Source organism: Pteropus vampyrus, unplaced genomic scaffold (genome assembly GCF_000151845.1).
Source record: "Pteropus vampyrus isolate Shadow unplaced genomic scaffold, Pvam_2.0 Scaffold39, whole genome shotgun sequence".
NCBI classification, from domain to species: Eukaryota; Metazoa; Chordata; class Mammalia; order Chiroptera; family Pteropodidae; genus Pteropus; species Pteropus vampyrus.
Window position 1 is genome coordinate 3859145 of NW_011888820.1, and position 11733 is coordinate 3870877.

The window sequence follows — 11733 nt, forward strand, 5'->3', positions numbered from 1 at the left end:
CCAGATGTCAGACTTGGAAGTGACCACAGAGATTACGCTTTCTGGGACACTGCAGACATCTCTCTGACCAGGCTGTGTGAGAGCCCCTTTTCCTGAGGTAAGGTGGTAACTACCTGGTAGCCACGCCACCCTTGGACGGTTGAGTCAGAAAGTCCTTCCTTGGACTGATTTGAAAACTGCTTCCCTGGGGCGTTCCCTGAGAACATGATGCTTGAGCTGCTAAACTGGAAAGGTGGACACAACTGGCTGGGAAGAAACTGGGATTTCAGATCTGTGGTGCTTAGGTTACAGTTACAGAGTGCTGACTATCACACACTGGGGAGGTGCTGACTATCACACTGGGGACTTGAAGCTGATGAAAGACAGACCAAGACAGTGAGGGGTCCTGACCAGAGTGGCCAGTGGCAGCTGGGTTAGCTGCTTTGCATACAGCCACTGTTGCTGTTATACAGGATATGAATGTGTTGGGAAAATCCCATATTAACCAGAGGCTTCTCTGTTATACTGATATCATTTCTTTATCAGTCCATATATAGGAATTCCTACAAGAAAGACCATATCCAGGAATTAATTTATCCAAGAGTATATACACACTCTATGGAGACAAGTTTAAAATATAAATAAAAGACATAGAAGATGATCCAAATAAATGGAGAGACAGTCCATGTTCTTGGGTGAGATGACTTAATATGATGAAGATGTTAATTCTTCCTAAATTATCTATAATTTCAATTCAATCCAAATAAAAATTCTATTTGGATTTTTTTGATGCACTTGATAGCCTTTACTCTAAAATTTATACAGAATAATGAAAATCCACAAATAGTAAGCCAATCTCTTTTTTAAAAAATTGAGGACATATAACAGATCTACCCTTTTAAACAAATTTTTCATTGTACAGTATTGTAAACTATAAGCACAGTGTTGGCTAGTAGATCTCCAGAATTTCTTTATAGTAAGCCCATCTTGAAAAAGAATAAGTGGGGTAACAGTCCCTGGCAGATATTAAGGTATACTACAAAGCCGTAGTAATAAAAACGGTGTCATATTGGTGCAAGGACAAATGGATCAATGAAACAGAATAGAGAGCTCAAGAACAGACTCATATCAACCAGAAATTAATATAAAGGTGACACCAGAAGTCAGTAGGGCAGGGAAGGAGAGGAAGGATCATCGTAGATGCTATTGGAAAAACAGACTCATCGAATGAACAAAAATAAGATTGATCTTGTCATAATACCACATCCAAAGGTGGATTTCAGAAATTAAAGAGCTAAAAGCGAAAGTAAAGACTATACAATTATTAGAAGAAAATGTTGGAGAAATTTTTTGTGACCTTGAGGTTGGGAATGATTTATGAAATAAAACTTCAAAAGTAAAACTCATAAGAAGAAAAGTCAATTTTGATTATGTGTGGGCAATGTTATCACAAAGATTAGAATAAATAAAGTGGCTAATGCCAACAAGGGACTATTATCTGGAAGACACAGAGAACTATTGCAATTAACAAGAAAAAAAAGTACAAATGCTGGTAGAAAATGGCAAAGCATAGGAAAAGAACATTTATAGAATACACAAAATTTTACAAGAACATATACAAATAAAATAAGTGTTTGAAATAAAGAGCTTTTAGGGGAAAAGGAGATGAAAAAGAACATTAAAATGAGGAAGAGGAAACTACATTGTTGCCTATGAAGAGGGAGAGATGCTAGTGAGCCGTGGGGCTTACAAAATACACGTGTGGAGCAAACAAAGAAGTTAATGAATAAATAAATGAGAGGAGTCTGTGGACCAATGAACAACTGAGTATCATTATCTTAGTCTTTTCCAAAGGAAACCCAAAAAGATAAAAAGTTGGAGATATCTGTCTCTTTTAAACTTCAAGCCCGCTCTCCTATCCTAGTTTTATCCCTGAGACCATGTAAACATCTTCCCGTTAGATAAGTAGTAACCCTAGAGGCCGTCTAGATGATCGCCTGATGTGTACAGAACATCTGGCACAGAGTACAGACTCAAACACTAACTTCCTCTTCTCTATTTTAATGTTTTCTTTTTCATCTGCTTTTCCTGTAACAGTTCTTTATTTGAAACGTTTAAGAATTCCTCACCGTTGGAGTCATTCTCCTCCGTTTATCTCTTTTGACGTGTGGCCACCTTAGTACTCTCCGGTAGGCCTGTCTCCCGAGTATACCTCTTTCTGAAATCACATGTCAATGCAGCCTGGGAGAGCAGCAGCAGTGTGGGCAGCCACATCACCCTGATGACTCTTGTTGAGTCACTGCCCCCAACCCTCCATCTCTACTTGGAAATCTGTCATGTAATGCATGCTGCTCTCCTTGTGCAGTTCCTTCTTAGCCCTAAGTAGAAGATAGCCCTAAGTGGATACCTATTGGATTTCATTTTGTTAAATTTGGCCTTGAATTTGCTCTCGGACTGTCAGTTGTGCTATCAAAGAAGTTCCTGCAGGTTTATATCACTCCTGAAGATATACATCTTGTGCAGATTTCCAAGGCCATTGTGGGCAGACCCAGGACAATCTGGTGGATGTTACAGGAAGGCAGCTTGAGCCTCAGCGTACGGGAAGTCCTTACAATCAGAACAGTCTAACATGGAATAGATTTCCATGGAAGGTACTGAATTCCTTGTCACCAGAGGTGTGCCAGACGTGGCTGCTTGATCAGAGCGGAGGTGGTGACGTCCAGCCTCTTGTCATGTTAGGATCATCTGGGAAGTCATTTAAACCTCCCAGTGCTGCCCCCTTCCCTCAGATATTCTTATTTAATTGGTTTGACATGAAACTCGACTTCAGATTTTTTCCTTAAAGCTCCCCAGGCCATTCAAATGTGCCCCCATAGCTGAGAGAAAAAAAATCAAAGCCCAGGTTAAGGAAGTCGGGTCTGACAACCTGAGGTTCTTACTTTTATCTTAGCAACAATATTATCTGAACTTCCTATTTGGTATAAAGCTTGGGTGCTTTTTGATGCCGACCTCTCTTTCTTTTCAGGTTTTCTTTCAGTCAGACTCCCTCCCTCGTGTCCACCTGGAGCGTCTTGGTGGCAGGAAGACGGCCGCTGCTCCTGCTCCCGTTCTTACCCTTGGTGCTGGCCTGTTTTGCTCCCCTTGAAATCGATTACCCTAAAGTGCTCTCTTAACCTCTGCACGCTGGAAATCATAGCGCTTTTTCCAAAGGGACAGTTTTCTGTAGAATTGGCCATTTAAATTGCAGCACAAGATTGAAGAAAACACATTTAACTGTGGAAAGGCCATTGACAGTAGCCGTAAGTGTACATTTTCTGTTTTGGGTCCATATATTGAAATGGTTTAGAAAACTCCAGATTCTCTTTAGCTTGGACAATTGGAAAAGATGTTAAGGAATGATGACACGGGACTGCATCTAGGGGCACTTGTTAATTATCCGCATCCTTCAGGGAAAAGGATGAGGTTGAGGGGAAAAGAGGATTAAGGGAAGAGAAATCAGCCGTAGAATCCCAGCCTGTAATGGAAGTAACTACCTGACGTGCCCTCATCAGAGTCTACTTCCAGGTTTCTTTGCAAAGTGAACTTACCATGAAATTTGAGTCCTCAGATGCCCCTTTTCCTCTGTCCTTTTCAGACTTCCTGTCTGCTCTGTCCATCTTTGTAGCTCCCCCGAGGCAGATGGGTAGGTAGGCTGGCTCTGCTGTGACTCAGTGCCATTTTATAGAGGTAATCTTTACGTCTCTTGCCTCCTATCAGGAAAAAGATCAGGGCTTGACATTACAATAGGCCTCCTTAAATAACTATGAGAGAGTAAAAGTTCACTAAAATATAATCAGTTGCTTCTAGGTGAATAGTAACAATTCTTGCTCTAAAACCTTAACCTTCCAGCCATTAAAATGTTAAATGTGAACGAGATAGACCCTTTTGTTGCCTTAAATAAATACCTTCCTTTAATTTTTTTTTTTTTTTTCTCGAGTAAAGTATCCCAGTTAGTTTCATGAATTCCTGTCCTTAACCTGACAGTTGGCCATATTTACTCCTTTCTAAATTTTTATGCTGGGTACAGTGGGGGATCTTCGGAGTGCATTTTTTAAGACATGAAGAAAATTCTGTTTGTCTATTGCTTCGCAAGTGAGTGCTCCTGTTTTTGCCCAGTGGGCTTCGTTCAGCTAAGGCTGCAGTGTGATCCTCTCCATTCAGCCATCTCTTGGCCCTCCTGGAGCCAGTTACTGTGGCTAGAACTTTGGATGAGGAGGAGGAAAACCTGAAGGATGGGACCAGGGGCTTCTTATTCACGGAATTTAACATTTCCTTGGGCTGATAGAGAACAGAAGTTTGTGTTTATGTAGATCATTTTTAATTCATTTTTTTTTTTTGGGTGAAGAGGGCATAAAAATGATGCTCACATCAAATAGAAGTTCTAGGCTTCACCCGTGTGTTCTTCAGCACAGTTGGCTGCCATGAGGTGTCAGCAGGTGTCTAGAGCAGTGGTCCCCACCCTTTTAGGCACCAGGGACCAGTGCTCCTATGAGAATGAAGTGCCTGATGATCTGAGGTAGAGCTGAGGCGGTGATGCTAGCGCTGGGGAGTGGCTGCAAATACAGATGAAACTTCGCTCACTCAACCGCCGCTCACCTGCTGCTGTGCAGCCCGACTCCTAACAGGCCATGTCAGGTACCAGTCAGCGGCCCGGGGTTTGGGCACTCCTGGTCTAGAAAAAAAAAACACCATAATGGTTGCCCAAGTGGGTGAGGAGTTTCAGTAATGGCCTAGCTCTAATTGACACCCAAAAGGGCTGGGGATGGGTACCTGCTAGAGCTACAAGCAGTTCTTAGCAGTTCTGGGATCTCTTATGAATCATTCGCATGACTGTAAGAACCAGGCTTAGCAGCTTCTTCATCAAGGACCAGTGCCCTGTGGCCTGGTGGAGGTTGACAGTGTTGGATGGCCATGTGACAAATACACCACCTTCCTTGAAGCTTCTGGGAGCCTTGCCTCAGGGGAGGGTGCAGCTACCACCCTAGAGAAATGGAGACTATTATTACCACTAGGAGGAATTGTGGTGTCTTGGCCCACATTCCAGTAAGAGGTCTTTAGACCAACACAGCTACCTAACCTCTGGGTCCTGGCTACCTGGAACTTTTGGTTAAATTTGAAAAATGACCAAACAAGAGCACACATGTAAATTAAGTCCTATTAAATACAGCTGCCAGAAATCATGTAGCAGGTATGATGGACATGAGTTTTATTAATGATATAATTTTAAACTACTTTAATTCAGCTAAAATTGCACCAGACCCATTTGACAAATAAAGAGATTACGAGAATAAATAATGCCTTGATATGTATTTGCCTCTCATCTAAGTAAAGTTTCATGTTTATATGCCAGTCACTGATCTGTTCTAGCTATCATTACCATCAGTTCAAACAGTCCTGCAACTTATGTTTTTATTTTCATTTTACTTGCTCTTGAAAAAAGTGTGCATACCTTTGATCTGGACTCCGGTGGTCTTAAACTTGCTCAGCCTCAGATCCTTTTCCTGTCTTATGCTAGATGTGTTCTCTGTCATAAAGGCGCTGAGCCGTGAAAGCTGTTGTTCACTGGCTTCTCACTGAATCCAGCCAGTGGAGGCACTGATGAGACACTGGGGGGAGGTAGCAGGTAGGGAGAAGGGAGAAGCCCTTCCTCCTTCTCCGCCTTGGGCTGATTCTCTCACAGCAACTGAATTTATCCCATAGCTCCAACTCCCATTTTACGGGCCCACCATGGTTCCAGCCTTTGTCCGCTGGTGGACTCTCCTGAGTCCCAGCAATTCGGCCTAGACGTGGTATTGGCTTCCTGTTGTTGCTCATATCTGGGTTACCATATCATGCCATTTGGCTCTAGCTTCTCTATTACCTGTGTAACTCATTCTGTGTATTAAATCTCCTCCATTATAAATACTTGCAGCAGTACATAATCCTCATTGTGTAAAGAAGGAATTTGAAGTCCAGAGAGATTAAAAATGTGCCTTATAAGGCTATCTGGAAGTCAGACTTCTAGCATTTCAATCACTGACAATGCCATTAAGAATCCAGAAGTAAGAAAATGATAGTTTCTTTAATGTGAGTGCCTATCAAAAAATCCTTGCACTAATGCCCATGCATCAGCTCCTGTAAGCAGACTGGACTTATACTCAACTTTTTAATTCATTTTTAGTTTATTTTTGTGTATGGTGCAAGATAGTCTAGTGTTACTCTTTTGCATATAGCTGTCCAGTTTTCCCAACACCATTTATTATACATCATATATTCATTTCTTAGGCCAGAGCTGTGTCGCATAACTATAGCACCCCACAAGGGAAGTTGGGAAATATTTTTTGTTTGTTTGCTTGTTTTAGCTGAACACATTACAGTCTGAGTTCTGCCACTGAGGAAGGAAGGAAGGAAGGAAGGAAGGAAGGAAGGTAGGAAGGTATTCTGTAGGAAACCAGTAGTTTCTGCCCCACTTGATTTTCATTTCTGGAAAATCTTGAGTCTATGAAAGCAAAGTGCCTTTTGATAATATAGATGGTAATCAGGCCTGAGGAAGAGGCAGCTAACATTCAGCCCTTTGGCATAGTTTGGGGAGGAATTTCTGCTATTGGAAAGGGAAAGGAAGAAAAAAAGATGAGGCTCTATTAGTAAGTATATCCTATGATTAGAATCTCTTGGTCTAAGCTAGTATTTTCACTAAACAGATAAGGAAATTGAGGCCTAGAGAACTTAAGCCTTCTTACTGCAAGTATTTAATTGAGCACCTAGAAGTGTATATTGTAAGTGCTTGGGATTCATTAATGAACAAAACAAGAGTTCTCAGGCATTAGTAGATTAAGGCCCTACCTGCAGGGACAGGATGGGAACTGGAATCCAGGTGTCTTAAGTGCCCATTGCTATATTGCTCAGGGCCAAAAGTACTATAGCTTTAAGGTTACTTGAAATTCACATAAGGTAAATATTTTGATTGAAAATCATCATAAGTTTGTCTGGTTGCTTTGGGAGGTGTTGGGAGATTCTGAAACAATCTTCTTCTTGCTTTGTGAATCTAATTGACCTTCTGGTGAAATAATACTCGCTGACTATCTCTCTCTCATTTCCGAACCCTCGACCTTGTCTTTTTTGTTTGTTTGTTTTTTATCTCCTCTTAGATTTTTTTCTGCATTGCAAATGGGAGTGAGCCAGAGCAGTCTCATCACTCCTTTCAAATAATACTTTGAAGGGAAATATCCCATTTGGATGAAAATAGGTAGATATCTAGTTCTTAGGGATTTGCTTCAAGTGGACAAGTTATTTTTGAACCAAATGTAAAAAAAGTAATGAGAGCTATTTTTAACAACCATATCTAAATGTTCATAACAAAACATTATTTTTTACATTCATTTTGGAAAGATATCTTTCTAATGATGCTGCCATTGATTAAAACACTTTGGAATGCCTCCTATCCTACTGATTTCAGGATCACTTAATAAGTCACAAAAGAAATTTGGTGTCATTACTTTATAAGAAGACCCCAGTTGATCAAAATACCATTTTTTGGAAAGAACACTTACTTTATTTTCCAGATCTGGCTCTGAATATCTTTGTCAGTTCTCACCGCTGAGGAGATTTAAAAGTCTATGTCACAAACTAAAGACAATTTTTAAAAAGGTGTTAAAAAAATATTTTGAGTAATGACGGTATTGTTGGAGTAATGTCATATATTCCTATACTCCCAAGGTGTCTGCTTGGAAAAGGTATAAATATTTTGGCAGGTATTGAACCACCTATTCCATGAATAGTTCAAATACATAATCAGACACTCTTTTTTATTTAAATCTAAGCAAATATTTTGGATATCAAATTTTTGAATAGGGATAGCTTATATCTCATTATTTTAAATGGGAAAAATTGTAAAGCATTTTTAGCCCACTCAAAAACACAAAACGATTTTACCCTCAAATCACTAAATTACTCTTACGTACCTATAAAACAGTAAAGTTTTCTGGAACCACAATTTCAAATATTTTTACAAGTTTTTCATGCATAAAAAAAAATATAGACTTGGCAGATAGAGTCACGTGCATGGCCAAGTTTATGACTTTCACAAGTTTACTTCTCTTCATGTGCCTCTCCACGTTTCCCTTTTATTCTAATATATGGGCTCCTCCATCCCTCTTAGACCTGATTTCTTCACAGGCATTTCTACCTGTCTACTCTTTCAGTAGATTTTTCTCTTAGTAATGTGAGGGAGGTGACGGTGATAATATACAATACTGTTGATCAGAGTACACAAGCCCCTAAACCATCTCAAGAACAGCTTAGAGGGGACTTTTTACTAAGGCTTTTGTGCCACCTAAATGTTTTCTCTGGCATGCATAAGAAGATTTATTGAAGCAATTTTTTATTTGAATAGTGAATTTTATAGAAACGCTTTGGTAAATTGTTAAAGTAGACCTTCTGATGGTAAGTGGTTAGCAAGTGATGAAACCTGTGTAAAGTAGCTTGTGTATTTACTTATCTGATACATGGCAACCGACTACCAATTCATTAGCATATCAAATATGTTTTGTACTATAGAAAAATTTCAATATTTCTTTGGAATTAATATTTAAACTTTTTGTTTTGGCATCTGGAAAGAATTGCCTGAGTAACATTTGCCACATGATTCATAGAACTTTTTATTTTATTATTATTTTTGGATTGATAGTCTGGTTTTTTTTTCTGCTCAGCGTGCTCTTTGTTGAATGAAGGGAGAAATTTCTATGGATGTAACCTGATCTTCCAAAGCTGACTTGTGGAATTATCTTTACTCTAGACTAATTAATTAGATAAGCGTTTCTCAGATTGGTATTTCCTGAAACAGCATTCTGGGAATTAATAGATGTGATTAAAAAAAATGTTTTATTGTAAAATAAGTATGGAGGACATAGGTGCCTTCTTTGGAGACCCACAACTTAAGAGAACATATTAATGACTGAGTCTTGTAGATAAAACAAAGAAAAGCAAAACAAAAAAATCTAATTAGCTTTCTTCCATTAATAGGTCTCATTTTTAAAAATGAAACACTTATTAATATCTTTCAGAACACCAGTTTTGGAGACATTCCATGAAACCAATAGTTTATTTCTTTCACAGATTGAAGAGCCTGTTCTAGAATTTGATGGAGTTAAGAAACATTTTACGGTTATACGTCTGCATTTCCCAGCTCTTAAAAATATTCTAAAGAAGTTAAATCTAATGCTAGACACCAGAATTTGGCAAGGACCAAATGACGTAGAAGTTGGCAAAATGTTATGCTGTAATAATTAAAAGAGTTTTTCCATGTTAAGTAAGCACAGATCATTTTCAGAAAGGGCTGAGAAGTATTTGTTTAGACTTCTAATAAAAATTAAAGAAAATATAATTATAGTTTACACAAAGTGTATTTCAAACTTTGAATAATTTCTCTAGTGATATTATATAACTGTAGTATTTGATCCACTACTTCAAAAAAATATTTATTGCTGCAATGAAAAAGGGAGAGATATTTGCAGTAATACTGTTAGTGTTATTTTACATTAAATTCAGCTAATCTCAAATTGTTTATTAGCAGAGTCAAGTTAGTATACCAGGAGCAGATGAAATGGAAACTTTTGGAACTGAATACTAAAGATCGCCATGAGAGCTGGTCTTTCCTTCTGGAGTTTCTGTACAGCATCATGCCTCAGAATTCCCTCTCTCCCCCGACCCTACCATGCTGTCCTCCCTGTCTATGCGCATTGAAATATTGTCCAAAGCTTAACTTTTATCACAGATGTCACCTCCTCCATGAAGCCTTTTCTGATTTCCTACTGTTTGTTATTTCTGTCTTTAGACCCATAACACTAGGAGTTACCTACTATGACATTTATACTCTGCCTCAATTATCATATTTGTTTTTTGTCAAAACACTCTCATGTAACCCACACCCACATTGAAATCCTTGATTGCAGCTCTTGTACTTAGCCGACATGTGGCTGGTGTCCAATATTTATGAATTAAATACTGAAAAAAAAAATCCCAAACACCCAACTGCTTTCTATTTGTACTCTCATATGAAGAGCATTTGGTAAAAACAAAATAGGCATCTGAGGATAGGCCCCTTAGTGTTTTGTTTTGGAGTTAGTATTAATGGTCTCACCAGGACACCAGTTTGTACCCAAGAAAGAACTTAAAAAATATTATTTCACCATTGCCTCTCTAAGAGGCAACACTAATTTAACCAGCAGAATATTTTCCAATATTTCTGTTGCATGGACTGTTTTTTTATTGTATTATTATTTTAGGGTGTGTAAATTCTTGGTGGCTATCTGGATTAAACAAATAACAAATAAAAACTAAGGATGCCATGAAATAAGAATATTTATAAGGTCCATTACTTCTTGACTTTGAGCAATTGACTAATTACCTTAAGTTCAAAGCTAATTCATAGAATTTTTTATAATAATAACTTACATTTGTCTAGTGACTGGAGGTTCGTAAGACACTTTATCTGTATTATTCATTTAATCAACTAGTCAATTAACAAATTATTTTTTCAACAGACATTACTTTGAGCTCATTATGTCACAAATATTGGCATGCATGATTTGGGGATTCCTAAAATAAATAAGGCAAAGGTCCTGCCCTCTAGAAGTTTTCAGTCTGGTGACAGAAATATAAACAAGGAAGTAGACTAAAATGTTGTGATCAAAGTCTGAACCCAGCACAGCAGGGACACAAGGTAGGGAGTGGGTTGTTCTCACCAAAGGAGGGGAAGGTGGACAGAAGAGCATTCGCAGAGGAGGGGCCATTGAACGAGGTCTCATTCGATTCGTATTACTGTCACTCTTGTCTGTGGTTTACAGCTGGGACGCTGACACAGAAGATTGAGGCATCACTGAGGTGACCTGCTCTTGAGATTTCAAAAGTGAACCAACCGATCCACCGCCACAGCATCTCCTCGGCACACCACACAATTCCTGGAATGTGAATCTCATGTTCTAGCAAGGATGAGAAAGAGAAGGTAAGGCCAGAGAACCTGAAATGGAGGATTATGTTTATTCAAAATGAGCCTGGTTCCCAAAGTAACAAGAAAAACAACTTAATTGAAAATGTTATTCATCCATAAGAGAAGAGAGAAAGCCCAACCCAAAGGCGGGATTCCAGCTCTAAGCTGGAAACAATGGCTTTGCTGAGGTTTACAGGCCTGTGAGAATTCTCAATTGCAGAGGGTATTAAGGAAAGTTATTTGAAAAATATTTAAATTCCTTTGACATCATTTCTCCTAGGCAATATTTGGAAACTCACTTCTTGGAGGTTAAGCTTCTATGAACATGAAACTTTGGAGGGAATGGGGTTTAAAAGGATGAGCTACTTCTGCTGCTGTCAACACCCACGACTCTAATTTCTTTCTTTATTCTGTTCACTAAAAGCCACTAGTATTTTCCATGGGAAGGATGTTTCCTTTTAGTAATACGTTTGATGTGTGTGGCCACGTTTCACTATGTTGGTGGCATATTGATTTGCAAAGTGCCTTAAGAAGACATCGTGTGCATTTAAGATAACAGTGGCAAGATCAACTAAGTATGGGCACATATTTGCTTTGTTCTCTGAAAGAGAGCTTAATCGCAGATATCATAATGTAGCATCGCCCAAAGATTTCTAATGTGAGCTAAAGCTGCCCAGAAACTGTGATGGGAAGGGATTTGGTCTTTTTCTTTGCCTCTGTTCTTCATGTAATCACATGAGAATATGAGC

General features: G+C 38.8%; 1 protein-coding gene across 3 annotated transcripts in view; it reads left to right on the forward strand.

Annotated features, from left to right (window-relative positions):
* The first annotated feature begins 3016 nt into the window (after window positions 1-3016).
* FAM170A (family with sequence similarity 170 member A) overlaps window positions 3017-11733 on the forward strand; it is a 26846-nt gene continuing 18129 nt past the window's right edge. For all 3 annotated transcript variants that reach the window (XM_023529569.1, XM_011358277.2, XM_023529570.1), the window contains exons 1-2: window positions 3017-3278; window positions 10842-10999. The gene's annotated coding sequence lies outside the window, so the exon portion shown is untranslated. The remainder of the gene's footprint in view (window positions 3279-10841; window positions 11000-11733) is intronic.